The sequence below is a fragment of the Aulonocara stuartgranti genome (assembly GCF_965226115.1).
Source record: "Aulonocara stuartgranti genome assembly, chromosome: 3".
Taxonomy (NCBI): Eukaryota; Metazoa; Chordata; class Actinopteri; order Cichliformes; family Cichlidae; genus Aulonocara; species Aulonocara stuartgranti.
The window spans coordinates 12,696,628-12,723,824 of NC_138941.1; the positions used below are offsets into that span (position 1 = coordinate 12,696,628).

Here is a 27,197-nt window from a genome sequence, read left to right on the forward strand (position 1 = left end):
CTGAGTGGACAAACACAACTCGTAAGTTCCTGGATCTGTCAGCTCCTCTGCAGAGGGTTTCCCTAAGAAGGTGGACCTAGCAGGGTCACCGGGGGACGGGGAGCTGTGCCTCACGGCCCTCACTTCGTCGGAGAAACCCTCATGCGAGTTCAGAAACTTGTGTGTTGAGTATGTCGCTGTGAGCCTCCACCATTTACTGGTGGGTGCAGCCTGAACTGTCTAGAGACAGACCAGACCAGCTGCACAACACAGACACTTCAAACCTGAGGACAAAAACTAGGAGAACAGAAAAAGGAAAGGAAACTTAGCTTAGAACCATGCAGCGCTACAGGAGACGGCAGCACTGCAGAGGTGAGGACCGGCACCTGTTTGAAAGAGACAAATACACACAAACACACACAACAACAGACGAGAAACACACACAGAGAGAGGAAAGAGTGGTTATACAGAACTTGAGGACATTACCTACATGTAAATATATAAATAATTATACATTTGTTGGGTTTTCTTTAACAATGTCAGAAGGAGAGAGGCACTGAGGCACCGTCTTCCGCCCCCCGACGCTCCTGCTGTGCCTCCTCCTTCTGACAGGAACTGCCTACAGAACAAGTATGAATGATGCCTGAGTGGACACACACAATTCACAAGTTCCTGGCTCTGTCAGCTCCTCTGCAGAGGGTTTCCCTAAGAAGGTGGACCTAGCAGGGTCACCGGGGGACGGGGAGCTGTGCCTCACGGCCCTCACTTCGTCGGAGAAACCCTCATGCAGAGTTCAGAAACTTGTGTGTTGAGTATGTCGCTGTGAGCCTCCACCATTTACTGGTGGGTGCAGCCTGAACTGTCTAGAGACAGACCAGACCAGCTGCACAACACAGACACTTCAAACCTGAGGACAAATCTAAGAGAACAGAAAAAGGAAAGGAAACTTAGCTTAGAACCATGCAGCGCTACAGGAGACGGCAGCACTGCAGAGGTGAGGACCGGCACCTGTTTGAAAGAGACAAATACACACAAACACACAACAACAGACGAGAAACAAACACAGAGAGAGGAAAGAGTGGTTATACAGAACTTGAGGACATTACCTACATGTAAATATATAAATAATTATAAATTTGTTGGGTTTTCTTTAACAATGTCAGAAGGAGAGAGGCACTGAGGCACCGTCTTCCGCCCCCCGACGCTCCTGCTGTGCCTCCTCCTTCTGACAGGAACTGCCTACAGAACAAGTATGAATGATGCCTGAGTGGACACACACAACTCACAAGTTCCTGGCTCTGTCAGCTCCTCTGCAGAGGGTTTCCCTAAGAAGGTGGACCTAGCAGGGTCACCGGGGGACGGGGAGCTGTGCCTCACGGCCCTCACTTCGTCGGAGAAACCCTCATGCAGAGTTCAGAAACTTGTGTGTTGAGTATGTCGCTGTGAGCCTCCACCATTTACTGGTGGGTGCAGCCTGAACTGTCTAGAGACAGACCAGACCAGCTGCACAACACAGACACTTCAAACCTGAGGACAAAAACTAGGAGAACAGAAAAAGGAAAGGAAACTTAGCTTAGAACCATGCAGCGCTACAGGAGACGGCAGCACTGCAGAGGTGAGGACCGGCACCGGCACCAAACTTACCTTAGAAATCTGTAGGGTTGTTTCCTCCGAGACATGTTCGAATCTGTAAACAGCTACTCCAAAAAGGATCCAGGTGTTTCAAAATACCTCTTTGGTGAACGTTTCAATTCTGCTAACATAAATGCTGCAATTAATGAACTAAAAGTCAGTGCTCTTCACCCCTATTTATAGACTTTTGCGGATCAACGGATTAAAGCGTCATAGGACCAAATTTGTTGTGAGATTCTAAATATATGTGACATCATCATTCTGTAAGCCGAATAGGGCTTTGGAGCGTGATGTCACAGGAGGCGGGCCACGCCCCCCGCCGCCATGACAGTAGGCCAGACAAAGGATACAGCTTCAGCTATGGTTCCTACGTGTTGTGTAGTTGGTTGCAACGTTAGATCTCACGATCGTGAAGGCAAGACACTGGATAATGGGCTATGTTTTCATCGTTTTCCATCCTGGCGGCAACGTGAGGGATCCCATGTATCCGATATCACCAAACAAAGACGCCAGGCATGGATTGCAGCGGTGAGACGAGCGGATATCGAGTTCTGTGCAATCCCCAGCTTTTTGTTGATTTGCTCGCGGCATTTTCTCTCCGGTGAGTTCTAAATTAATTCATATCACTATCCGGTTGTTCAGTCTGACTTCACTAGCCGTGTCTGGGTCTAAACCCCGCTGCAGGTCCATATATCAAACGATCACTGTGGCATTACTGAGAGTTGAAAAACTGTCTAAAGTCTTTCATCTTTAATAAAATGATCAGCGTTCTCCTCTACCAGGTGTAACAATTGAGTTTAACATCCAGGCATCCATGAAAACGGAATTTATGACATTTAACGGAGTTAGAAGTTAGCAGGGAGTTAGCTCGCTAGCTTCTATCTAAATACAATATAGCATGTCCTGACTGCGGGGTTTTGGAAACAAATTAAAACGTACAGCTCTGCTATCACTTCCAGCATAAATGAAGACAGAAAACTAAACAGCAGTGACGTTTGTAGGGTTACTGAAGTTGGGCTAGCTGATATATAATGATGTGCTACGTGACCGCTAGCGACACAGCTATGTTAGCATAATATAAACAAGCTAACTTTTTTTCCACTTGATAAAAGTTAACGTGAGTGTTCTCAGTGGTCAGGAACAAATGTAATCGCATGGCAGGATGCTGTAAAAGGACCAAACTTCAGCCAGGAGAACAACTGAGATAATCCATCCACAATACGAGGTTAGTCATTCATATACTGCTGCATGGGCTGGGCTGTAGTTACATCCTAAGGTTTTAAAAACTGAGCTTAAATAAATGATTAGCGGTAATAAAAGCCGAGGGAGGTCAACAGTGATCACTGACTGTTTTAGGAGCTTTTTGAGATCAAATAGAATAAAATAAACATTTAAAAAAAAGAGATTTCTTTAAAGGTAAGGATACCGTTTGAAGAAATCTCTTCTCAATCTGCTGTCCTCTTCTGCTTGCATCTTTTTTTTCATCTAACACTGACGTTATTCCATGTTAATTATTTTTTCTCCGTGAAAAACACAGCAACTCATCTTATCCCGGGGTGCCAGGAAGTCGAGCCGCGGATCTCAGCAGAAAACTTTTCAAACTGATTCCAGGTTGATCCAGGTATACATTTGAAACAGGTTCTCCTCGGTGACGTGACAGTCGGAACGCATCTGCGTAACCATGGTTACAGGGGGACGCTTTGGAGCTCTGCTGCTCAGCAGCAAAATATTTCAGATCAATATGTAAATACTCCAACTCTAAAACCAAGTAAAATAAATATGCTGCATATGTGTATAGTGCGTTCATGTGTGTGTGTGTGCGCTGCGTGGTGACGTAGGCGCGTGCATGTGTGCCCCGGTCACAGCTCCTTTCAGCATGGCCGGAGGTAAGTCACTGCCACGTTGCTCTCAGCTAATTAAAGTTTGTTCAGATCCCAAGCTGCAATGTGAATACAGCCAAACCGCCGCGTTTTTGTTTGTCATTAAGAGACTCATTCGGGATAAGTTTTGTGGAGGGCGGAGTTCACTAATATACACTTATAATGAGTTTTAGCCGAGAACGCAGCTAAAATGCTAGCATGCTAAGTTAGCCTGATTGCTAGCGGCTACTCGCGGCAGTCTTTTTTTAACAGCATGCACTCTTTTTTCCTTCGTCAGGAGAGATGTACTGGCAGTCGCGTGACACACACAGATCAGACATATTTCTGTGTTGCAGGTATGGAGATGTTCTTATGTTTTGGAGATGCTGTCTTTCATTCATTGTTTTTATAAGTACAGTGTTGTACTGCCTGTTAGATGGCGGTTATTAATATAATTGTACTGAAGTATAATGTTTGAACTATAAGTACCAGAATATTGGGTCCTGGTTATTGAATTGTATTTATCTGACTGTTTATTTGTTTTTGAATTCTTTTGTTTATTGTTCTTATAAGTTGTTTTTGATGTTTTTTCAGTGACATATTATTTATTTTGTGCTTTTTGTTTTTGAGAGCTTAAGTTAATGTTTTAAAACAATTTGTTGTATTTGATTCATTATATTATTGTAGTGTTAATGAAGCTGCAGACACAGCTCCTTTCAGCATGGCCGGAGGAGAGGTGTACTGGCAGTCACGTGACACACACAGATCAGACACAATGTTTCTGTGTTGCAGATGTGCAGTAAAGAGCCAAAGACCCAGTACTGTCTCCTGCCTCTTACTTTCACGCCAGAACACAACGCAAGAACAACAGGCGTAACACATGAACGGGTTACACATACTGAGGTGAGTTGTTGAGGATATGTCGAGCTGTTGATGAGCACGGCTGTTTTTGTGCTCTTATATACTGTTAGCCTGTTTTGCTGGCGTTAGTGAAGCTGTTTCCAACTGGATGTAACATTGTTGAACTCTGATGATTAATGAATAAACTCTCGATGTGACGACGTGAGCACGTAATTGTAACCCTGTGTTCATTTAGTCGTTTGATACCGTTTAATATCCAGCACATCTATTGGGTGTTTTATAACATGCCCTGGAATCATTTTAAGTTTTACAATGCCGGTGATTTACGACTCTTTCGCGACAGTCAACTGTGGCGTAAACTCTGGCGGGTCTCAGAGCTAGCTTATGTGAGCCAGCAGTGACATCTATACATGCAGTAGCCTTAAAATACTGATTATTTATTCTCCTGCTAGGTAAGAATTTGTGTTTTATACGTTTATTGTCACATTGTGCGCCATGTTATTGTTTCGGTGAAATGAATTTCTACAATGGCGGACTTAGACAAAATAGTGTTACTGTTAATTTGACTCTCTGCAGTGTTTAAATGCTTACACATACACACACACAGTTACTGTCCCTCCACACGTATCAGTTCTGCTTCTATGCCCCATCTTTGTTTACTCTTTCCCACCCAACAAGTGCATAAATAAGATGTTAAAAACGTCATCATCATATCAAACATGATCGATTTGGGGGGAGTTTGTTTGGCACATGCTGACTGCATCCTAACCAGAAGAGGAGGCGAGAGCAGAGAACGAGAGTGCAGCAGTTTGGTGAAAGGAACAGGTGAAGAAGAGGTGAGCATCCAAGAGACGAGCAAGAGGACGGTTTCAAAGCAGACATTATGGCACAATAAAAGCTGTAAGAGCAGAGATTCATTCATATCTTTACTATTTTTCTTTAGCTTCTACTCCCGCTGCTTACAATAAATCCGAGATAAAGAACAAACAAGAGCAACTCACATGGCATTGATTGTTTAGTTCAGTGTCACTCTGTGATTGTTTGACATTTCATATAAATGTGACTCTAAAATATAGCCAATAATATTAAAAAGCTGCTGTTACTGAGTGAAACTTGAAGGATTATGATAAACTTCAGTTCTTACTGAATCTGTAACATTGCTTTTTTTTTAAATTGTTAAATGACTTTTGTGTCACTGCACAGTGAAAAGCTCACCTGATGTAGTGGTGAGGCCATGTTCACCACTAGATGGAGACAACCTGGCACAGGTTTTTCTATGCACTAAATTTCACCCTGAAAAGCCTTGGTGGGAATTGTTGTTTCATAGAAAGTAAAGGAAAACATGTCTTGAGGTCTTTTTCCAGTGTTTTCAAAATTGTTTTTCACATACACATCAAAACTTCACACAGACAAACACACACAAAATAACAAAATATGTCAAATTATGGAGGGCAGAGAGCGCAGCCTTTACATTGTGTTATTGTAGAGTGACAGGAACTGCCTATGAGCTTCTAATCAAGCAGAAGTGTTGACGGAAAATCTATCAAAGGAAATAATTGATGAAAATCAAAGAAGAGAAATATTTATGTGATGTTCCATTTTCCTGAGAGCTGATTGGCTGTGACGACTCCTTCAAGTACTACATGCTACTTTGTCCTGCTAGTTAAGCCTGCTGTCTGTTCTCAGGCCTCCTCCTGTTTCACTGCCATATATCCACCACCAGAGGGCTCCACTGACCTGCCTGCTGACATCAGAGCACACCCCTGTGTCATGTGACCTGGCAGGAGTAGCAAAGCTGGACTCAGACCTGGCCCAGGCAAGTTCAAAGGCAGCTGTGGTAGAGAGAGGATATGGGCTCAAATTGTGGTCATAAATATTGTGTACTTGTAAATCAGGATTTGTGTGTGTGTATGGGATCAGAACGATGCCACCTTGAAATGAAACTGAAAAAAATATTGAAACTGAAAAAAATATTGAAACTGAAATAAATGTACAGCGCGGCTGCGGTCACGGACAAACTTGCTCGTGTCTGTTCGGGAATGGCAGATGCTGAGAGGTCCAGCGTTTACATTACCGACTATTTCAAAGTGACAGCCTGAGGTGTTCTTCGGTAAATTGGACTACCAGACAGGAGGACCTGAGGCCCCACCGTATTATTTTCGGTAAGTTAAATGTGTGTGTAAGCTAATCCGTAACTTAGGTCCTTAGGTGAGCACTCGGCTGTAGGGGAAACTTGTTTTGTAAAGTTCGTTTAGCTAACCCGTGCAGGTGAATGAATTTACCCTGACTAAAGAAATCAAGAGAAACGCACCGGGCTGCTCAGTGACTAACCACGGTTACTGTGCTTTTATTATGAGTATTATACTGTAAGAGCAACAGGCTGGACTCTGCTTCTGCTCTTGTGCAGAGCTGCTTATTAATAAGAAGCTCGGTATACAGACAAGGATAACACAATACCCGGGCTAGAACGACAACTCCAGTTTGAGGCGCATGTCCTCCTGACATTTGGTGTTTGTGTTAACGATCCAATGGAAAAGCTTTGATGGGAGTGAGCTGTTCACTTGCACTATAGCACACAAAACGCTGCGCTGAGCACTGAGTGTTGCATCCGTGTACACACTGCATTGCTTCATATTTCACTCGTAAAGTAGGAAATGGGTGGAGCAGTTTATTAAAAGGGTAAACGTACATGGGTTTGATTGTACGGCCCAAACAGAGCTGGCACAGGTCTAACAAGCATGAAGGGACAAACTGAGTGTGACATAAGGAAATGCTTACATGTGTAATTATCTTGATTACTGGTGAAGGACTACGTCACATGTAATCAAACATGACTCATTACTTATAAAAACCCTTTAACTAAAAGTGTATCAGAAACTCTCCTCTACTGTTTACTCTGTTTATCACCCAACAGTGACCTCGACCCTCTTCAAGCTCCTCACTGGTCAGTTCGAGTCAGGACGGCTGAAAATCCTCAGTGTTTACTGGGTAAGTTGAACTGATCAGTGGGACACTCAGGGACAGAGACCATGATGCTTTGGGGCAGACCACAGAGGTTTTACTAGTCAGTACAGATTTCAAACACACCGCTACATACTACATGTTGTATTTTTCTGGTTGCTAATACACTTGGATCCATTACAAACATACACATTGTTGTGGGATGTGTGAAGACTTTTTATGGCTTTGTTTTTTGTCCAAACAGCACAGAGGAAACTATTTCTAAGCCAAGAGGCTAAAATTCATGCATCAAATGATGCGCAGCAGATAAGACGGATGTAATCAAGCTTCCGATAGAAAGAACATAGTAAAGGATAAATAAAGTGTCTTTTTTCCTCATTGTTCTCTGTGTGGGCCTCCTACTTCCTCCCACAGTCCAAAGACATGCAGTTAGTGGGGACAGGTTCATTGGGGCTCTAAATTTCCCACGGTGTGAATGTCTGTCTCTGTTTGCCCTGCGACAGACTGGCGACCTGTCCAGGGTGTGCCCCGCCTCTCATGACAGCCCCAAGCACTTTACATGTGATGTAAAGTGGACTTTTCTTTTGTTGCCACGTCCATGATTTAGAAAATGTTACACAGATGTTGTCCTGCTTCACTGTGCTGAAGCGTGTGCTTCATGGAAAGTTTGAATAAGAAAATATCAGGTCAGTAACTGTTTGTGTTCCCTGTAGGTGAGGCTGTGACAGAGCTCTTTAAACTCTGCTGTAGGACTGAGTCTACAGAGGAGATTCCTGAAGAGGAGACGCTGAAGATGAGGGCAAAGGTCAGGTTCCTGGCTTTACTTGTTGAGTGACCATACTGCATTCTGGAAACGTGCGTAGCTTACTGGGAGATCTGGGCATCTGTGCTGACCCGGGCCTCAGCAATTGAACAGAAACTCTTGGATGTGTTTGTCGTCTGTAGAAAACAGTGATATCAGCTCTGCTTTGTCCAAGCTGACCGAGCCAGCAGCAACTGTGCCCATTTCCAAACTGTCTGTCTCCAACATGGTGCACAGTGCCCGGAAGCACATTCGCCGCCATCGACGCATCGATGAGTCGCCCCTTAACACCGAGATACTCAATTCTGTCCTTCTGGTAAGAGTTAATCATGTAACCTGTTTAAAAGGCATTAACTAGTCGGACTTGACTGATACTTGACTGAGTTTTAATGGTTTCAGCTCATTTTATGAGGAAACTGATTCTGACAGAAGAGGTGTGGATCCCGTGTTAGGAGACGGTGAGCGTGATATTCAGAGCAGCAGAGACCTCGCAGCGTGTGGTAGTTTGACTCGTACTGATGTGGCTCCTCTGCTTCTTTTCACAAACAGTTTTTCCTTCCTGGTCACTGTTGAGCCCGTCACACTCAGCAGCTTGAGCTAAGACAGCCTTGAATCTTAAAACTACAGCCGTAATTGCATTTATGTCTTAGAGTGCTGGCCACAGATATTGATCCCATCTGACAGCAGCTCAGTAAAGCACAAGAGCGTCGTCTTAAACAGGATATCAGGCAGCGTTCTTATTTTTATTGTCTACTTCTGGTCACATCCTGCTTTTGCCACTGAGCGATCAGCATCCTGTGTTTTATCATGAAGTGCTGACTACGTGAGCTGCACTTGTTTAATTCTTCTAACATCTATAAAACAACAGAGTTTCTAAATGACAGACTTATTTATTTGTGTTTGTGTCTCTGTTTCCAGATGCTGCTGTGGAGAAGTCTGACTGTAAGAATAACACTCAGCTGTCCAACTCCAGTGGGACATCGGAGCAAGAGGAAACCTCTGATTATGTATGTTTGCCTCTTCACCACTCGCACACTCAAGGTTACACTCAGGTCAGGTCCAACATAAGTTTCAGAGTGAAGACGGGCTCAGTGCTGTCAGTACTTTGTCAGGATTTTTATTAGAATGTATTAAATTTGGTGTCCTGCTGTTTGATTTCATGCTGGTCTTTTCCCTCGTTGTAGAACCTTTTCCACCAGCTGAAGTCAGCCCCCAGTGACAGTCTGACCTACCGTCTGGCTCTGTGTGTGTGTCTGGTCAACTATTACTACGGTGGGCTGTTGGACACCTCTGGCAGGAGTTTGTCCTTGAGTTGCGTTACCGGTGGGAAAATAACCATCTTATTTGTGGGTGGGTACCTCACAGGCTCGTGCTGCTTTGATTTTAAAGATGTCACACATATTAACATTTTCCTTTTATAGCAGGTAAAATAAGTATTGAACACGTCAGCAGTTCTCTAAGCAAATATATTTCTAAAGGTGCTTTGATGTGAAATTATCACCAGATGTTGGTAACACAGGGACATTAAACACACAGACATTTATTTATTACTTTATACAAATGTTGGTGATGACAGTTCATGGCAGCTTCTGTATGGAGAAACCAGTCCCATCATTGCTCATGACTTTGACCCACTCACCACACAAACAGTCTATAAATCCCGAATGCTCCGTGGATCCTTCCCACAGATTCAGCTCAGGTGATTGGCTGGGCCGTTCCAGCAGCTTTACTTGATTCCTCTGAAACCAACAGTTTCCATTGGCTGTGTTTGTGATCATGGTCTTGCTGAAACATCCATCCTTGTTTCATCGTCATCATCCTGGTAGATGGCAGCAGATTTTAATCAACAATGTCTCCATTCATCCTTCCTGGAGTTAGATTTAATGGCTCAGTCCCTTTTGCAGCTTGTTATAAAGTTTTTATGCATAACTTTTCTAAGCAATCACACATTTTTTTGGGAACATCAAAATCATAATGCTCCCACCTCCAGACTTCAGTGTTGCTGTGGTGTTTTTGGGATGCAGCCACCCAAACACGGTGTGTTTACAGCATTCAGAGAGTTTTGCTCTTAACAAAGGCAGTCGCACTTTTCTCCTCTCCCTTAGCTTCCCTGCTTAGCCTCTTGTGTCCTTGTCTAGTCTCGTGTTTTTTGTATTACTTTTCCCTGGAACACTCTCTCACAGTCTGTTCTCTAAAACCTAAAAGAGGAATTATGGATTGGATCAACTGCTCCCTGAATGCAATTGACACCCCTTTCTCAACGAGAAGTCTGGGCTCGGGTGAGCCTGAGTGCTGAAGATATCTACCTATTTGGAGCCATGATAACAGGGTTCTGGCTGATCGGAGCTGGCTTGGCCCTGACTTATCGAAGAATTAAGAAAGCGGAACCGGCTGTTCAAACCCCCACAAGGCTGCCCGCTGGGATTCAAACGATGGGAAGAGGCGTGAGTTTCTCAAAATGGGCTCATTGAACGCAGCATGGATAAGATCTTGGAGAAGCTCACTGCGGTCGTTGTTAACTTGTTATTTTCTGTTATACTGCGAGAGTACTGTTGCCCGCGAAGGGTTGTTGTTGGTGTGGAGAAAAATGGCGTAACAAATAAAGCGCTTGGAGTGAGACTACGACGTCGTGTCTTTGAGTTCTCAGAATCGGCTCTCTGAGCACAAGAATGACAACATCATGGAGCGCAAGTTTGATAACATCATGGAGAAGCTCACGGCTCTCCAATGGGAGATTGAGAGACCAGTGTCGGAGTGTTAGAACAGCTTTGAAATTCATATGAGCTGTTCGCACTAAAGTAAAAACCTCCATCACTTACGCGGATACCCCTTCGGCCCCAGCCGTGGGCTCAAGGCTGGGGCCGAACCACAACTCCCTGATAACGACTGTGTTTAGACTGTTCTTCCCGTTCCATGCAAGGTCACCTGGGTTGGCTGGAAGACTGTTTACTTAGCCTGGCAGGGAGGAGGACACTGTCTCAGCTGAACTCTGGACACACACACACATACAGACACAGACATATATACACATGCAGATGTACACTCCTCCCCCTCCAAACGCCTTCGACGCTTATTCCCCTCCGATGCTGACGGTGGATCAAGGAGACCAGCGCACGCAGGCCCGGATGTACTGTCTACACTGGCTGTCTCTCACCCTTTACCCATCCCTGTTGCTTGTCATGTGTTTCTTTCGTGTATTAACAGTTTTTTCATGTGCAGAGGTGTTTCTGTTCTCAAACTGATCTCCCTGTTGGAGCTCAGTCTGGGGGGAGTTATTTTTTTCTCCTTTCCTCATGTGGTGCATTTTCCATTGTTATACCTCTCTGACCTGTCTTCCCCATGTGATGTTTGTGTCATGTATGTATGGTCAGAAGGGTAAGATGGCGCTGGCAAAGGTCGGCAGCCTTAACCCAATTTCCATCGGGGTCAGCCTTCAGGATCAATAAAGTTTTATTGAATTGAATTAAATGACCAAACTATATTAAAGTTAAAGCGTATCATCATTCATTCGTCAAACTGAATAAAATAGCAATAAAATAGGGTGGCTGCAGCTCAGGCGGTAGAGCGGGTCGTCTACTGATCGGAAGGTTCAATTCCTGGCTTCCCCCAGGCTGCATGCCAAATATCCTTGGGCAAGATACTAACCCCAAATTGCTCTCCGATGCGTTCATCGGAGTGTGTGTGTGTGTGTGTGTGTGTGTGTGTGTGTGTGTGTGAGAGAGAGAATGTTACTTAGAAAGCACCTAGAAAAATGTGCTTGTGTGAATGGGTGAATGCACAAGTTGTGTAAAGCGCTTTGAGTGCTCAGAAGAGTAGAAAAGCGCTTTATAAGAACCAGTCCATTTACCATTTAACCAGAGGAGTATTGCACTGGTTGGATGGCAGCAGCCATGGAGGGAGGGTGTAATTGTCCCGTGTTATGCTGGTGTTTTGTATTAGATGTAAGCTTACATTTGGCAGCATTAGTGAACATTATACTGAATGTTACACAGGAGTGTCTCAGGTAGGAGGGAGGCTCACTTGGTCCATCCACTGAGCTTAGTGTTCAGTGATCGATGGTCCAGGGGAAAAGCTGTTTTCTTATCCTGGCTGTCCTGTTTCTTGAACAGGTGCTGTCCAGGATGAGATGAGATTTGATTGGCTCTCCTGAGACAGCGAGTGCTGACCATGTCCTCCAGGGAAGGAAAGGGACAGGCACTATTCTTCTGTGCTGTCTTAATGAGCCACTGAGCAGTTAGCATACCAAGCTGTTAGCAGTAGGTGGGGACACACTATGGTGCTGTGGTAAAAAAGCCACCAAGACTTTCTTCTCCAGATGGTTCCTCCTCCTCAGCATCCTGAGGTGGAGTCTTTGACTTTGGACCATGAGAGGTCCTCAGCTACGTGAGTCCCCAGGAACGAGGACACTCGCTGAACACAGTCTGCTTGATGTGGAGAGGAACGTGTTTCCCTCTGCTGAGGTCACATCTCCTTAGTTTTGATGGCGCCGAGCAGACGGTTGTGTTCATTGCAGCAGCCTGTCAGGTTTTTAACCTCCTGCCTGTTCGCCGTCTTCTCCACTGATGATTGTCGCATCATCAGCAAATGTAACGATGGTGTTAGAGGGGCAGGTAGGTGTGAACTCATGAGTGTACAGGAGAGCAGGCAAAGACGCCTGTGGATACTTTATGAATGCAGATGATAATATTCTGCCAGCGTTTCACAGACTTGTTCAGCAAACTTTAAACACACTTCACGCTTCTCTTTTTTTCTGTGGCTCTTGCGCACATATAGTTTTCTTTGAAACAGTCGTACCTGCTGATTCAGGCCTTTCTGTGGCTCTTCATAACTGGGCCTTGATTCTTCTGATAATTCTTTTCACTGGTCTGTGTGAAATCTTGTGGGAAGCACCTGGTCGTGGCCCGTTTATGGTGAAATAATATTCTTTCCACTTTACCAAAAGTGCGCTGGAACCTTCAGTAGTTCTACTGTGACCACTGCCACCAGCATGTTTTGCAAAAGTCTTGAGAGAGCTCGTTGTTTTTACCCGTCATGAGACGTTTCTTGTGTGAAACCTGAATAATGAGACCATCAGTTGGGACTGAACCAGCTGATATTTGATTTGATATTAATTGGCGAGGTCTGTGACGAGTTACATGACTCTTTGGTGGCAGGACTCCTGGGCTGGAGGTGCGAGTCCCACTGAGTCTGTGGATGTTGTTGGACTGTCCTGGTTTCCCACCTCGGGATAAGCAGACTACAGTAGCGGTTTCCCTTTCTAAGAAGTGGGACTAGGGGCTGTGCTTGAACTTGGGAATGATACTCCAAAGCCTCCCTGGAAGTCTGTGACTGGGTCAGTTCGTTAGTTGAACCTGAGGTTGAGGATATATTTTCAGCCCTGGAGCTCCTCTGTCAGATGGTGACGGTATACAAAGTATCTGGTACCACTGTCCTCTGTGTGCTGCTGTTGGTCCGTCAGCTGTGGAGAGAGTGAAGAATAAGTGATAATGAAAAGTTGTTGTTCTCGTTGAACTCTGTTATTGCTGCTTTATTCGTGGCCAACACTCAGCAGATATTGGCACCAGCCGATTTCAGTCGGGATCTCAAAGGACTTCGTGGAAGAGCAGAACCTATTTGCAGACATTTGTGGGACCTCGTTAGACTGTTGACTTGGACACAGACAGAAGACAGAAACACATTTTGAGACCAGAGGAGATGGATCTGTCAGAGCGGGGGCCCCCAGGCTGTGGAGTGCTTTGCCTCCATCATTATGTTGCCTTGATTGCATTTATTTTTATAAACAGCAGCTTGAGACTCATTTATTTAGCCTGGCTTTGAACTAGATTTGTGCTGTTTCATATTATTGTGAAGCACTCTGTGGTTCTTATCCTGTGCCATATAAATAAAGTCAAATGCTGGATGTCTGTACTTTGTCCAGCTTCAGCTGTCCAGCTGAGCCGACACTTTAGAATCAGGCTTTGGTCTTGTTGTCAGTCATGTTGGATCTCCGTCCGTCTCTAATAACAGACAAATGACCAAAATGTAAAAATCCAAGCACATAATACCAGGCACAAAAGCCCCTGCAGTGTTTGTGCCGTGCTCTAACTAAAACTTTGCTTGAAATTGTTTAAGCAGTATTTGTTTCTCTGTTAACACACTGGTGTTCACTCATATCCATCTCTGTGCTTCCTAATCTGCAGGCTGGCAGGTGGAGCTCCTGATCTTCGCTGTTGTCTTTTGCATCAGAAGTTCCAGGTAGCCACACAGTGCACAAAGTGCACAAAGTGCAAGGACTAATCGAACGATTTAAAAGACAAAAAACAACATCATGCACATTTGTAGACTTGCAGCTTTAATTCCAGTGGTTTATCAAAAGTGTTGTGTTAACTTTGATAATTGGAACGATGTTTAGGTGATAAAGAGAAAAATGAATTCTGAGAGCTGATGCTCAGTGTGATACAGCATCTTCAAACTCCCAAACACCTGTTTATGTCGTGTTGTCTGTTGAACACAAGTAGCAGTGTTATGTTTCCATGTGTGAAAAGAGTTTTTGTTCCTGGACAGATGCTGAATTGTTGTATCGAAAGGAAGAAGGCCAGAGATGAATCTCACAAGGTACCCGAGGGGAAAGAACAGGAACACAGGGTCTCAGGTGCCTGCCAGAAGAGCCGCCAAGGACCAGAGTGTGCAACCAGTGCTTCCAGTTCAACAAGAGAGATGTCTCAAGGAAAATCCTGGGAGTCGTGGAGTGACAGCGAGGAGGAATTCTTCGAGTGCCTGAGTGACCAGGGCGAGACTGAGGCGACACAAGCTGAGGGCAGAGCTGAGGGCAGCCTGCACCCCTACAACAACATGACTCTGCTCAACTCTGCAGAGCCTCTCTATGTTCACAGGTCAGAGTCACTGCCTCACTGTGCAAACACATCATATGCTGTTATTTATTCCAAATACAGCATGTTGAAAATAATAGTCGGGGTCACACGGGGTGGAGCCTATCCCATACCATAGGGCGAGAGGCGGGGTTCACCCTGGACAGGTCGCCAGTCGCAGGGCGAACACAGAGAGACAGACAAACATTTAACCCAGGGGTGGGCAACTCCAGGCCTCGAGGGCCGGCGTCCTGCAGATCTCACCCTGTGTCAACACACCTGAATCAGATGGTTAGTTCAGCCTCTGGAGAACTTCCACGATAAGGATAAGCTTTATTTGTTGGTTGCCTGCAACTGAGATGACCTAATCGACCATACATACAATGTACAAACTTAACATTGGGGATACAGGTCAGGCTAACTAGCAACAAAGGATAGCCCTAACCCAAGACACGTTGAGGAGGTCGTTTAGCCATTTAAATCAGCTGTGTTGGATCAAGGACGCATCTAAAACCTGCAGGACACCGGCCCTCGAGGCCTGGAGTTGGACACCTCTGATTTATGCTCTCATTCACACCTGTGGGCAGTTCAGAGTCAGAGTTAACCCAACCCCACTCGCTCCATGTTCAAAGACGTGCAGCTAATAATTAGAACTAAAAGAAAGCGGTTGTAACAGTACAGAGGCGACCTTTGTGTGACAAAACCATGAAAGCAGATCTCATATAAGTGGTTCACAGAAATGTCATTAAGCTCAGCTGAAGCTGACTGAGTCTGATATCTGTGCATCATGTTTCATTTTCAGGAACCTGCTCCAATGACAGAGGACCTGTTAGCAGAGCAGTCAGAGGTACTGACCAAACTGGGCACATCAGCTGAAGGTACCCACCTGCGTGCTCGGATGCAGAGTGCCTGTCTGCTATCTGACATGGAGTCCTTCAAAGTGAGTCGGACACACTCTGGGTCAGCTGTCTCCTAAGTTTCTTAGTGCTTCCTGTCTAACATCCACACTTAGACGGACACATCGGAGAGCAGCTTGGGGTTAGTATCTTGGCTAAGGATACTTGGCCTGCAGACTGGAGGAACCAGGGATTGAACCACGACCTTCTGATCAGTAGATGACCTGCTAATGAGCTACAGCCACCCGTTAGCCTTCAGCATTAGCCACATGTTGTGGAAGTTTTCCATTAAATAAAGCCTGCAGACGAGCGGTAGCTAACATTCTTTAATCAAAACAAAGAACAGAAAACCAAGCTTGGTGGAGAGCCTGCATGATCGCGGGGCAGACGGTCAGCAGAGTCTCCCTGAGCCTAGCATGGCTCTCAGTTAAAAACCTTCTTCAGGAACAAAAGGCAGTGCACAGCTGTTTCACACCTTAAGGTCCACACTCCCTCGCTGCCTCCCAGAGTCCTCGAAGAGACAAAAGATTCTTCCTGTGGAGTTCTGCTTCCCCCAACTTCCTTACTAGACCCCCACCATCTGTCTAACTGCATGAGTGTGAGACATGCTAAAATCCAGTGGCACCAAGGCATCATACAATAACATAATATGAATAATACATAAATAAAATAAATTCTTATACACACATTAGCGTCAGTGTGCCCTCGAGTTGCTACATGTCTGCTAGTTTTACTGTTCAGGATGTTTTGTGTGTGGGTGTGAACTGCCTGCAGTGAACATAACTGTGCAGACACACACACACACACAGTAGTCACAGAGAGTACCGCTGTGGTAGGGTGACCATAAAGAGGACACTGGGCCCAGTCATGAAGAACTTTAATAATACTGTTAGCTTAAAGAAAACGACGTCTTCTCTGTGCAGTTAATGATGAATTAATAAAAAAATGTCACGTAGGCTTTTACAAGTAAACTAGTGTGAAATAAGAGGACTGTTGATCAGCCTACGCTGTGGAAAGCTGTGACTCTGTCACTGACACGTGTGGCATGATGGATGCAGTCATGCTGGGAGAAGCTACGTGAGTGCAGAAACCTCTGATCACCAGACGATCACGTGGTCGTCAGTTTTCAAACAGCTCATTGCAGTTTTATAAATCATCTTCAGAGGTTATTTGAACCTTGTCTTTGCAGAGACCTGCAGACCTGAGGCAGTAATGCAGTGATAATGACCAGCACACAGTGTAAGTCATGCTGCAGCTGCCCTGAATCTACAGTGTTGGTTATTCCCACCATGTCTCTATGTTTCTGATCCAGTGTGGACGAGCTCTTTATTCAGTCTGAACTGGTTTTAATACTAAAATACAATTGATTTGTTATTCATAGATTTTCAGATTTACTCTTACACAAAAAAGTAAAACATTTTTGTTGCCAGATCACACGTATTTACTTCCAGTCCTGAACAGAAGGAAATCGTTTTGATGCATAAATGACATTTTATGTTCAGTGACAGCCTGGTGTGCTTGGGTCCATGAATGCAGTGGTGTTGTGAGTGGGCCCTGCTCGAGTCGTCAGTGCCAGTATGAGGTGTCAGTGAATATATTTACACATTACTTCATTTAAAGGACGAGTTTGTGTCTCTGTCCACAGGCAGCCAACCCCGGCTGTGTCCTGGAGGATTTTGTGCGCTGGTATTCACCTCGGGATTACGTAGAAGAGGAAGTGGTCGATGAGAAGGGCAACACGATGGTGACGGGGACACTCAGTCCCAGGATGAAGATCCCAGGCAGCATGTGGGTGGAGGCTTGGGAGACTGCCAGGGTCACACCTGCACGACGCCAAAAAAGACTTTTTGATGACACCAAGGAGGCCGAGAAGGTCTGAAGCAGGTCGTTCGTTTTGCCACATGCATGTTTTAAGCCAAACGTGTTTACTAAGTGGATCACAAAGTGTTTTCATGAATGTTTCTGCTGATTTTCAGGATCCGCTTGTGCCATGGGGCCGTTTTGGCTCATGTATGTTGGAGAAGTCAGTTTAACACAGATCTGTGCTCACAGACATGTTGAAGCATTTTCACATGTTGATGAAAAAGGATCTGATGCTGTCACACACGATGTTTAACTGACACACAGCAGCTCTCTGTGGTGTGATGGTGTTAAATGAAGAACAACTTTAAACCAGCTTCTATTAATGATCCGGTCGGCTTTATGGGAAAGGGACAAACAGTAACTGGGGTTAGTTGTTTCCTCACCCAAAGAGGGTCCTGGATTTGGACCCGGGCAGGTCCCTGCCAAGCGTTTGCATGTTCTTCCTGCACATATGAAAGCAGAGCTCGGCGCTCCAGTTTGCACCATCACTGAAAATGTTGCCTGTCTTTTAAAGACATTGTTTATCCAAAAAGAGAAAGTTAAAAATAATGCAGCACGGTGGTTAGCACTGTTGCAGCACAGCAAGAAGGTCCTGAGTTCAATTCCACCATCAGGTCTTTCTGTGTGGAGTTTGCATGTTCTCCCCGTGTCTGCGTGGTTTCTCTCCGGGTACTCCGGCTTCCTCCCACCGTCCAAAGACATGCAGCTTGTGGGGATAGGTTAATTGGATAATCCAAATTGCCACTAGGTGTGAATGTGCGAGTGAATGTGAGTGTGAATGGTTGTCTGACCCTATGTGTTAGCCCTGCGACAGACTGGCGACCTGTCCAGGGTGTACCCCGCCTTTCGACAGCTGGGATAGGCTCCAGCGCCCCCCGCGACCCTGAAAAAGATAAGCGGAAGCCAGTGGATGGATGGATAAAAATAATGCTCACTGATAGTCTTATGACAGATTTAAAGATCTGGGTATGACTGGTCCCTCTGTGAATAACCATCATAGAGAAAGGTCACCGTTTATCTGGAGTCTTCTTCAGAGGCAGCCTGTTGGCTGTGCAAAAATATTCTGTTGATCTGAAAGAGCAAAAGGAAAACAGAAGCCAGGCAAACTAAACTTTTTGGGGGTTTGTCTTTAGGTTCTGCACTACATGGCGATGCAGAAACCTGCAGACCTGGCCCGTCACCTCCTGCCCTGTATACTTCATGCAACTATTCTGAAGTTGAAGGAAGAAGGTAAGTCCTCACCGTTTGGTTGAGAAACACGTTTATATGAAATAAAATCAGGGAAAATAACTCTGAGCCCACAGCAGGTAAATTACAGTCAGACTGAAATACAAAAAACTAAAGATATTAAAATAAGTACTAAGAAAATGACATGCAACCCGAGCTGTTAATGGAGAAAAAAACCCAGAAGCTGCATGAATAAAAAAGTAGAAATCTTGGACGCTGCCAGCATAATGCACAGGCTTTTGACGGGGCTCGCACACAAACACAAAGCAGAGGATGAAGCATCACCAAATATGTTTCCAAACCAAAGAAGATAAGATGAAGCATACCTGCGCAGCGGTGGGTGATGAGGAGAGGCCGCAGCGAGTCTGTCTTAAAGTGCAAGTTTGTGACAGTTTAAAGCTTAACAAGCTAAGACGCCAAACATCCAGAGCACAAAGACAAGTCAGAGGGCTTTTTCAGACACACACTTCTAAACTGTCGTGCTCAACAGTGTCTCTGCTAAAACTGCATCTGTGCTCTGCTCCTGTCAAGTTGCCTATCGAGTGCTTAATGATAAGGTGCATGGTAGCTGCTTTCCTCTGCAGGTGGATGAAGCCACTGATAGCGACAAAGGAATGACTTCTCTGCAGACAGGCTCCTGGCAGAGCCACTGCAGAGGAACTCTTTACAATCACTGACTGTGAAACGTGAGGACTGTGTGGGGACGTGCAGACGGGGGCGCGACGGCTGGGAAACGAGGAGGGCTGCAAGTGGACGCACTGTATGATACACGCTGGCGTCTAGACAGCTCAGTCCTGAGCTGAGTGATGTAATGACTGATTGCATCGACACAGTCATTACATCAAAATACAACCCCTTTTTTTCGGCACTGAAACAAAACAGGCTCCGCACACACAGCCGTTCTGTATCACAGCTGTGATGCAAAAAGATTTGGGCACCACTGGTATAGAGTGACTGGAACCCAGAACCTGGAAGTGTCCAGTGATGTGAGGGTAAAGGACGTCTCACTGTGTACTTTGGTGCACAGATGAGTTTGTGGTCGGTTCAGTGAATGCAGCCCATGAGCTGCAGAAAAAGCCCAAATCCTGAGCCCTCCAAGATTTGGGCTCAAGATGTGTTCTGCACTGCAGGCCCTTGGACTCCATCAGGGTTTGGGCCAGTTTTGAGCTCTTATAAGTATCAGAGATGGACACGTGATATTTTCAGGGCTGCGTAGGCATGATGGGTAGAACATGACCCTGGTGTTAAAATGCAGGTAAATGTGATTTAGTTTGTTTACTCTAACTAGCTACCCAACCCTCACTGTGAAAGGAGCCTGGAAAGTTTCCCCAACATGAATTTCTTTCAGTCAAATTTTCTCCAGTAATGATCAGAAATCAGATAAAACCCACTCTTTCTTTTATTCTACACACAATAAATTGATAATTATTCCAGGATACAGAAAAGTCTAGATTTCGTCTTCAGACTGTCACATCTGGAGCAGGGCATAATTTCATTTGGTTTTTAGAAGAAGCTAAAGATCTTTCAGTCGTGTTGCTGTTGTTCCCTGACACCTGCAGTGCAACCATCAATTTAGCTAATGAGAGTTCACGTATAATTATAACAGGTCTTAGTTTCTGGATCGTCTCTAAGTTGACGGTATACTGCTAAGACCAGTTCTGAGTCTAGAGACAGCCAATGAGAGACACTAGTAAGGACATCACTGAGGAGAGTTTTCTAGTACTTTGGAGAAACCTCAATCAGCTAACGTCCTGCTGTGATACTCAGACCTTTTCTCTAATTAAACCAGAAAGCTAGTTTTCATTTATTCTGTAATATCCCAGAATGTTTCAGCAGGTCAGAAATGCTTTGGTGCCTATCCAGGTTGTATGCAAATTAATTCTGATTAAGTCTGGACTACAAAATACAAAACATAGCTTGGACACAACAATAATGTCCTCGTTTCACTTCTTTAAAAAATGTATTTTGATCTTATGACACTTACTAAAAGCTTTACTTCCAGAGGTTGACAGAGACGCTCCGTGCTGATAACACGTGAATGTGTGAAGGTTTGTATCATATCTATCTAATAGACTCCAGTTTGTGCATGTAAATGGAGAGTCCTCTTCACACACTGCGGTTAATTATGGAGTTCCACAGGGTTCAGTGCTAGGGCCAATTCTGTTTACATTATACATGCTTCCCTTAGGCAGCATCATTAGAAGACATAGCATACATTTACACTGCTATGCAGATGACACCCAGCTCTATCTGTCCATGAAGCCAGATAACACACACCAATGAGTTAAACTGCAGGAATGTCTTAAAGACACAAAGACCTGGATGGCCGCTAACTTTCTGCTTCTTAATTCAGATCAAACTGAGGTTATTGTACTCGGTTATTGCAGATGGCCCCGCCCCTCCCTGAGCCTGGCTCTGCTGAAGGTTTCTTCCTGTTTAAAGGGAGTTTTTCCTTGTGCCAAAGCACATGTGGGTATATTCCTGGACAAAAGGCTTAGTTTCTATTTGCAGATGTGTTCTGTGATCCTCTGAAATAGCTGGATTAATTAACTCCAATAATAATCCATCAAGACTTTGTGGATATGTTTTAATCTCTGTAAAGATTATTATAAAATGATGTGAAGGTTTTGATTATTTCAAAAGGATCTGTATTAGTGAGATAATAGTTTGCAGGTTTACTCGATTTTAGGCTTTTTCTCATGTTAACAGTAATTGAGGTTACAAACGTGGCAGGTCTTTCTTTTAATCACAGCTTTCTGTCACTCTGGAAACACTGTCATTTCTTCTCTTTCAGAGTCTGCTGAAGATATTCCATCAGTGCAAAAAACCATTCAGCAAGCTACAGTTCAAGCGAGCAAGCTCCTGCAGTCCCCCAACCAGGACTACAAGAAGTTAGAGGTCAGTGAAAACTCGACCGGACTTTCTACAAATAATTCAGTTTAAAAGAAAGTATCATTAGATTCACCCAAAAAAGTTTTGTTTTTAAATAAATTATTGATTGATTGTTAACTGTGTTTTTGTTGTTGTTGAGTATGTGCTGTACATGAGGTGTACGTAGACTGGACAGTGTGCTCCATGGCTGAGAACTTGGCTGATAATTATTATGGCCATTGATGGTTGAACCATGAAAACAGGGGTGTGGTGCAGTGGGATTGTAGTGGGAGCTGGAGTAACAAACTCCAGTGCTTCCTCAGTGATTTTTTCTAAACCTAGGTAATTCCTTCGGCTGTTCCCACCTGGGCTCAAAGCTTTTATACTCTGCTGATATCGGATGTGTTTATCAGTGATCGAAAACAGAGACTGAGATTGTTATTATTGAGTTTGATCACACGTTAGGTGCATTAAACACCTGCTTTAATACTGTCCTAAAGTCTGAGAACAATCATCACTTCTTCACATATAAAAATGTTCTTCTCACTAGCACTCAGTATCCATACAGCCCCTTTTCTTTGAATGTCACTGTACAGCTGCACAGCTAAACCCCACCATGTTAGTTTTCCTTGATTGGACAGTCTTGTTGTGTAAAAGTATTCTTGGCTTTCTCAAAGTACATTTAAGTATGCCATGTATCCACTGTGACTCCAAACACGCCTTTTACACCCCGAGACTCAGCCTATGACGTTCCACGTAGGAAAAACCACGTATGTGTATAAATGTGACAGTCTTGCGGTCTCATGCTGTCAGGATTGAGCAGACAGTTGTTCTTGTCCTGTGTGCAGGATTTCATTAACCAGCTGCTGAGCATGGAGACAGTCATCACTCAAGCTCGCTCGCTCAAGGCCAAGTTCTCCGTTCCTGAGGACGACAGCGGAGAGGCTGCTGATGAACTGAAGAAGTGAGTCGCAGAGTTTGAGCTGCGCTCACTGACAGCTTTGTTTGTGCTGTTGGTAACATGTAACCGTCTTCACCGTCACTACAGATAGTTAGTCAGTAACAGGTTGTCACGATGAATCTGTTAACGTTTCACAAAGACGGCGTCTGAAGGATCACAGTCAGTTCACACGTTTCTTTCTCGCTCATGTTGGTGGTCTTATTTTATAGTTTTGGTGTCTTCAGGTTTTACATGTTCTTATTTAAGTGTTTTGTTTTGTGGGAATATTGTAACATTTTCCACATTGTGTGTTGTCTCTAGGTTTGTGAGCTCCCTGCTGGAGGAACCAGAGGTGGTAATGACAGGAGCAGGCCAGGGCCTGGCTGGCAGTATAATCCACAGACTCTTCATCAGTGCTCAGAGGGTAACTCTCACTCTGCCTCCGTGTCCTTCCCACGTCTTGCTGTCAGTTTCATGTATACAGTCATGTATTTGTCATCTATAGAGACATCTTTAGAGGTACACACACACACCACACTTATTCAATATCAGCATCAAGAATAGGTCGGTGTCCCGGTCCTAGAACAAGACATGAAGTCAGCGCTGTTTTATTTATATATACTTCATGTGGATGAAACTGGAAGGACGTGGTCAGCACTGATGTAAAGACGCGGTGTTTTCTGTCAGTGTCAGGAGAGTCTGCTCTATTGTAACGTTGTTTCTTCCTGAAACACACAATTGCTGCTGCTGTGCTGTGAAGCACGTTCAGAGCTATAAGAACCAGTCTGTTTAACTATCAATGAAAAATGAAGAATTATCAGTTTGACTGTGTGACAATTCTGCAGGAACAAAGTTGTGCAGCTCTCTCCACAGTGGAGCAGATCTCCTTCCTGTCTTTGACGCTTCTTTTTCTCTTTCTGCAGTAACAACTATTAATGTGCATTTGTATATGTTTACAGTGTTAGCAGAAACAAAGCTTTGGTGGCCGTGACTCCAGAGATGGAGCCGAGTATCTAATCGAATCATCGGTTTGTTCTTTAAGCCTTAAAAGTGTCCATGTGCTCCACACTGGATCCCAGATTGACTCTGATGCATCAACTGGAACATGAATTCAAAATCCTGCTCCTCACATTCAAGGTCTTAAATAATCAGGCCCCATCTTATCTTAATGACCTTGTAGTACCATATCACCCTATTAGAGCACTTCGCTCTCGCTCTGCAGGCCTACTTGTTGTTCCTAGAGTGTTTAAAAGTAGAATGGGAGGCAGAGCCTTCAGTTTTCAGGCCCCTCTTCTGTGGAACCAGCTTCCAGTTTGGATTCAGGAGACAGACAAAACTTTCCTCTTTGATAAAGCACATAGTTAGGGTTGGATCAGCAACCTTAATTAGTCTGCAATAGACCCTGTGCACGAGAAAATGCTAACTTCCTGTTTTAAGATCGGATGCAGGGTTGTACATTTCCGGTAGCTTTACTTTGCGGTCAATTGCTGCTGCAAAGATGGACTCCAAAGTCATGTCCAAAATATGAGAACAGAAAGATGGCGTTAAGTTACAAAGAGCAGAAGGTGGGAACACTCACCACTGCTGTGTCATAAAAAAAAATCAAATGATCAGTTTTGACGTTTGAAGCGTGCAGATCGATTGGTGGTTTACATCACTCAACACAAGCAGAACTGCATTACAGAATCAGAAGCACATCTCTGTATAGTGACAGTTCTTATGATTTAAACAGGCAGATGTTCAGCATTCAAACTACAGGTGAACAATAGTCAAAGGTTTCCCTGCTAGTCAAGTACACACCTACACAGCATGTCAACAAACCGTGGTAAGGGTCTCTATGAATGAGTATTTACGAAGGGTATGTTGTGACGTACCTTCAAAATTACAGCGGTCCCTCACTATAACGCGGCCTCGCTGGTTCGCACATTTTTTTTGTGCAAGTTTGCATGCGCACAGCGCTTTGTGTTCTGCGTCCTGATTGGCTGCAGACTATTGTTGATCTCCTCCGTGCCGTCTCTCCTGTACAGTACAGAATCGCTGATTCATTGATTCATTAATGATTCACTGATGTTGAATTATCTCTCAGCTGCTCTGTTCTCATGTGCTGGACCTGAAAACACGGTTTGATCTTTGGTTTCTGTAATACTGGACTTATTTGTCTACGAAGGTTTGAGCTTTGAGAGCTTAAACAGGAGAGAAACGTGTGAAAATGTTCATGTCGGTCTGAGTGTATAAAGTGTGTAGTGACGGGTTTTACCTTAAAACATCTATAATAATTGTAAAAAATAAAGTTGGCTACTTCAGATTTCACCAATCGCAGGTTATTTTTAGAACGTAACTCCCGCGATAAACGAGGGAGCGCTGTATACAGATACTGAGAAGTATAAAATTTGAATCCTGTCTCTCTCTGAGGCGCGGGGGGAAAAAATATCGACAAGTCGATCAACATCATCTACAGATACATTCGACATCTCGAGAAATGTAAATCGCCACTTGATTCGTCCATTTGGTTGAAAAACCCGACCGTGAACAAGGAGCGAATATCACACCGGAAACTAAGCGCTATGCGCCGGAAGTAGCATATGCTAAGGCGCACAGGTCTAAGTTATAGGTCTAAGTTCCCCATAATGCACTGGGTGTTTCTTCTTCACTCAACATGTGTTAGTAGACCTCTCTGCATTCAGCCCGTCTGCCCCTCATCTATCGATGGATGTTAGAGGCTTTGGTTCCCACTGTCGCTCACAGACGGTCACCTAATGTTTCCTGTGTAACTGCAGGGTCTTTGCCTTATAACATAGAAGCAGCTTGAGGTAACTGTTGTTGTGATGCTGTGTGTGTGTAATAAAGCTCCCTTACTGACAGTGGGTCACCACAGCTTGTAGCTCCATGTATTTGATGTGGCACGTTTGCCCTCGCTGACACAACCTTAAAGGGATTTGTGTGTATGAATAAAGTTTATTGTTCATACAGTTCATTGCCGTATGTCTGTGAAAGGCTGAATGAGGGCTGTAGCTCCCTCAGCAGCTGTGGAGCGATGGAGATGTGGTTGGTTAGACACGCTGCTTTAGTTTACACTACAAACCACACTCACCTGTTTACACTCCTTTTGTGTTACAACCACCTTGTTACACTCAAACACCAGATGATGCATCTGAGCCAACTAAGGATTCACTGAGACTGAAGAAGCTCGAGATCATAAGAATTTGAGGCTCAGCCTTACAGTATCATAGGAGAATCCAACCATTGTATGTCAAGAGACTATAGACAGTGAAAGCTCCATCTTGAGGAGGAACGACGTGGTTCAGAGCGTTGCCTCCTGCAGCTGGTGACATGTTCAGATTTCAGCTCTGTCGGTTAGAAAGTCTGTTTTTGTTTTTCATCTGTGTGTTGCTCTTTCATCCTTTTCTTCTTCCTGTTTCTTGCATCAAGCTGGCTGACTTCACCACTGATGAGGTAACCATGAGCAGTAAGCCTCGTGTCGCTCACAGTTACATTTAACATAGTGCGATAAACACACTCAGTCATTATAAGGTACATCCTCTAAAGCAGGGGTGCTCAATACATCGATCGCGATCGACTCGACCAGTCGATCGCAAAGGTAGTATTGGTAGATCGCATGGCATTAAAAAAATAGATGCCAGCCTATCATCCATCCCGTCACTTGATTGATACAGGGAAGCCAGTCAGATGACATCAGATTTTTTCTGACGCTTAGGTCGCTGCGCATGCGCAAACAGCGGCGCGAAGTGTAGTAAAACTGACAAGCTAGTCAGCGAGTTAACTCCAATTTTTAGCTCTCGGTTTTTTCTCTTAAACCTGGCCGTCAGCAGCTACTGTCCGGACTATGCATCCCTGGCTGATTCAATTCAGTGCAAGTCATCAGAGTAAACTCAGGTAATGACAAAAAATTTACATAGTTAATTGTGTTGTGAAATATTGGATATTGCGGTTATGCATGTATATACATTGTAGATATAAAGAATCCTCAATATATTTATAAATAAGTATATGTTTTGGATTTTTGTAGTGGGTAGATCATTTTGACTTGGTCATTTTATAAGTAGCTCACATGCGGAAAAAGTGTGAGCACCCCTGCTCTAAAGGTTCACATAACAGACAAACAGGATAATAAAAATAATCTGGTTCTTTGCAGCGTCCTCAGATGAACGACACACGACATTATTACACGTCTCAGTATTTGTTGCACTGAACACAAATATAAACACAACACTTTTGTTTCCATGAGCTGAACCGGATCCTGACTGGTTTTGCGACATGTGTGTCATTGTGCTACACATGTACGGCATATTTCAGAGTGGCCTTTTATTGTGGGCAGTCTCAGACACACCTGTGCAATATTCATGCTGTCTAATCAGCACCTTGACATGCCACACCTGTGAGGTGGGATGGATTATCTCAGCTAACGAGAAGTTCTCACTAACACACATTTAGACAGAT

General features: G+C 44.3%; 1 protein-coding gene, 1 long non-coding RNA gene and 1 pseudogene across 4 annotated transcripts in view; 2 read left to right on the forward strand and 1 right to left on the reverse strand.

Annotated features, from left to right (window-relative positions):
- Positions 1–27,197, reverse strand: part of LOC309702313 (uncharacterized protein) — a 123,253-nt gene that overhangs the window by 74,181 nt on the left and 21,875 nt on the right. The gene's annotated exons all lie outside the window — the stretch shown is intronic.
- Positions 1,937–5,505, forward strand: LOC309702454. The gene is made up of 3 exons (XR_014275503.1): positions 1,937–2,212; positions 4,202–4,373; positions 5,104–5,505. It is a non-coding gene; the product is annotated as an uncharacterized lncRNA (long non-coding RNA).
- LOC309703022 (rab3 GTPase-activating protein catalytic subunit-like) lies at positions 5,776–26,294 on the forward strand (annotated as a pseudogene). The gene is made up of 18 exons (XR_014280723.1): positions 5,776–5,813; positions 6,018–6,147; positions 6,459–6,493; positions 7,246–7,319; positions 8,006–8,097; positions 8,238–8,410; positions 9,000–9,101; positions 9,279–9,444; positions 14,274–14,328; positions 14,638–14,966; positions 15,530–15,566; positions 15,745–15,882; positions 17,484–17,711; positions 18,835–18,931; positions 21,723–21,826; positions 22,648–22,763; positions 23,061–23,163; positions 26,169–26,294. The product of XR_014280723.1 is annotated as a rab3 GTPase-activating protein catalytic subunit-like (transcript).